This window comes from Halyomorpha halys, unplaced genomic scaffold, assembly GCF_000696795.3.
Source record: "Halyomorpha halys isolate HHAL.00 unplaced genomic scaffold, Hhal_1.1 Scaffold2020.1, whole genome shotgun sequence".
Lineage (NCBI taxonomy): Eukaryota > Metazoa > Arthropoda > Insecta > Hemiptera > Pentatomidae > Halyomorpha > Halyomorpha halys.
The window spans coordinates 126,796-129,763 of NW_027109251.1; positions in this window are offsets into that span (position 1 = coordinate 126,796).

The window sequence follows — 2,968 nt, forward strand, 5'->3', positions numbered from 1 at the left end:
AGTTTTTTGAAAAGTCCATTAGAGAGAGCTACTAGACAAAGGCTAGAAACTTATTTGTAGATTCAATTTATTTATTTATTTTTTCAGTTTTTTAGACACTACTTGCATATCTTATATTATACATATCTTCTTACCTACATGATATTATATTTCATCTGTCACTGTTTTCAATCTACTACCATCCAATTCCACGATTATCAAACAATTAAATTATTTTTACTATTCAGTTATCAGTTATCGATTTTTTATCATTTATGATTTAATTCAATATTTTGTATAATTCTAAATCTGTTTGTATACTATTCCTTTTCAATTGTATGTTTCTCTAAATGTTGTTATCTCTTTTGTTCTATAGCCCTGATGAAGACTTGAAACTCAGGTCGAAACGTCGGCATAAAATAAATAAATATGGTACTGTTTATTTATGTTGTTATTTGCTGACCGCACCCCCCGATAAACTTCTCCAATCATTAAAATGATTAATAACTAATAGACAGTTTCCCCTCTCAAACAAGACATTTTTCGGATGATTCTTATACAGTATATTTGAACTAAAAAGTGTGCTTATTTAGTGGCATGATATTTTTAAAAAAATTTAAATCCTATATTATTAATAGGAGTAATGGTCTAGGTTCTACAATATTAAGAATTTTTCATAATACACCACAACTCAACATATAAAAAAAAAGTGAACCAAATTTAGAATTTTATTCATTTGTTTTTGTTTACTGTAGTAAAACGTCGCTGGTGATCGATACCATTAGTTTCTTTCCTTTATGTTTTTTTTTTTTTGTATTTTTTTAAATTTATTTTTCTGATTGAAGTTATAAAATTTTGTGATTTAAAAAATTATAATACTAGTTCTATTGTTTCCTCGCCGTCTATAAGGGTTTTTGATAAATCCGTAGTTGACCCATAACTATTGAGGTGTGAAGTGAAATATGGCCACCCATGAAAAATATTGCTAACTGTAAAATTTGTATTATAATACTGGCATTTCGGAGGTGTGTGTTTTGATATGAGGTAAGGATGAGTGAGTCTCGCGTATTCACTTCTCAGTCTAGTCAATACTTCTGTAAAGTTACGATAGACTTACTCCAGGACATGTTGTCCTTTTTCATTATTTTTAGTTTACTTCTAGAGCTTTCATTCTATGTAGATTACCAATCACCTTTCTTTTCGATGGGTATGCTCATTTCTGATGAAGGTTGAATTGCTTTACAGAATGGCAATAAGAATTGCACTTAATTAGGTTTACGAAATTCTAAAATAATTTACTAATACTACATTACTAATGGGTGAAACTGCCAGTTAGCTATTTAAGGAACCATTTTCCAAACATACATAAGGTCATCATAAAAAATAAAACGTGAAGAAGTTATATGATTATTTTATAAACGTTTAACAATTGGTCAATCTTTAGTTACTCGTGAGCTTATGCAACAGTGATTAATACCAAATAATAAGCCAGTAATCATTGTTTAAGGACACAAAGAGATATTATGCTCAGTTTATATAAAAATATTACATGGATATTGAAAAAAAATAAATTGATTCGATTCTTATCACCGGTCACGATCGCATGTTTGAAGTTTTACATTTTAACTCAGAGAGATGTCTACATTATTTAACGTGCTGCCATGTAAATGTGATACTTCTGGTTAATTCTATTTAGAATTACTTAAAGGATTGTCTACGTATTTTTTTCTTAAACTTATTTATTAATGTATCTTCATATTATTTTTTTTAAACTTTTTAAAAAAAGTTCTAAAACTCTCATAGTAATAGTCAAATTTAACAAAACTCAGGAAAATATAATAGTTTACACACTGGAGGTCATTTTCTGAAACGTTTTGAGGAGTTTCACTCTTAATACTCAATTATTTTACCCAAAAAAATCTTACTTAATCTTTAATATTTTACATTTATCTTTAGTATCATGAAACCCGCCCAATAAAAAAAAATGAGGTTAGTGCTTTTATTTCATGAATTTAAAATTTTACTTATTTTATTTTATCTTTACTTCTTTATGTACATAGTTTGGTTATTTTCATTTTATTTATCTTTCTGTTTATTTAAATATAGAGATTTTTTTCACTTATTTTGTTAATTTTTTAAAACTTTTTGTATGGTTTATCACGATTACTTATTACCCAAGTTTGTAGCAGATTAATTTGTAGCAGTTAAAAATTATGATTTTTTTACTTTTTTTATGATAATTTTATTCTCACATATTTTCCCTGATTTTTTATATTTATAAGGCTAATCTATTTTTTACATCGGTGTATATAAATGTGTATTTAATATCTTCCTGTTTTATAGTTTATCGTGTCTTTAATATGTTTAGTTATGTGAATTGCTTTCAGAAACCTTCTGCTTTTAGTGCTTTGTATCATGTCTATTATTGTGGAATTTTTGAAGTTAAATTTATGGTTTAACGTTATACAGGAGTTAGCCATTCTCTATAATCGGTCTAAAGAAAAAATATGGCATCGTAATGTTATAAAATAGAACTGCTATTATGACCAAGTAGAATTAAGAAATGAGGCATCCGAAGGCGGAGAAGTGGACGGTGATGGACCGACCCGGTGATAAAGAAGACAACTAACCAAGACGAGACAGTCATTTGATTAGTGCCGTGGCAATATACAGCTCCCCTGATCGCACGCTATGTCTCCATTAGCCTTGTCCTCTTCATTATCATTAAATGAAATTCTCAGCAACATATCCGGCATTCCTCATGGTGTGCTTGTAAACGTCTAAGCTACTATATGCAATATTTATTATACAAATCACTGCAATCTGTTGAATACTGTCTTTATCTGTTACACTATTTTGGATCTATTCCTTTTTTTTGCTACCTAACTTTCTATGTATTTGGTAAAAACATTGATATTTGTAATTCATACTACTAGGATGAATAACACCTAATTTTCATATTCCAAATCTTGCAAACAATACAAATATT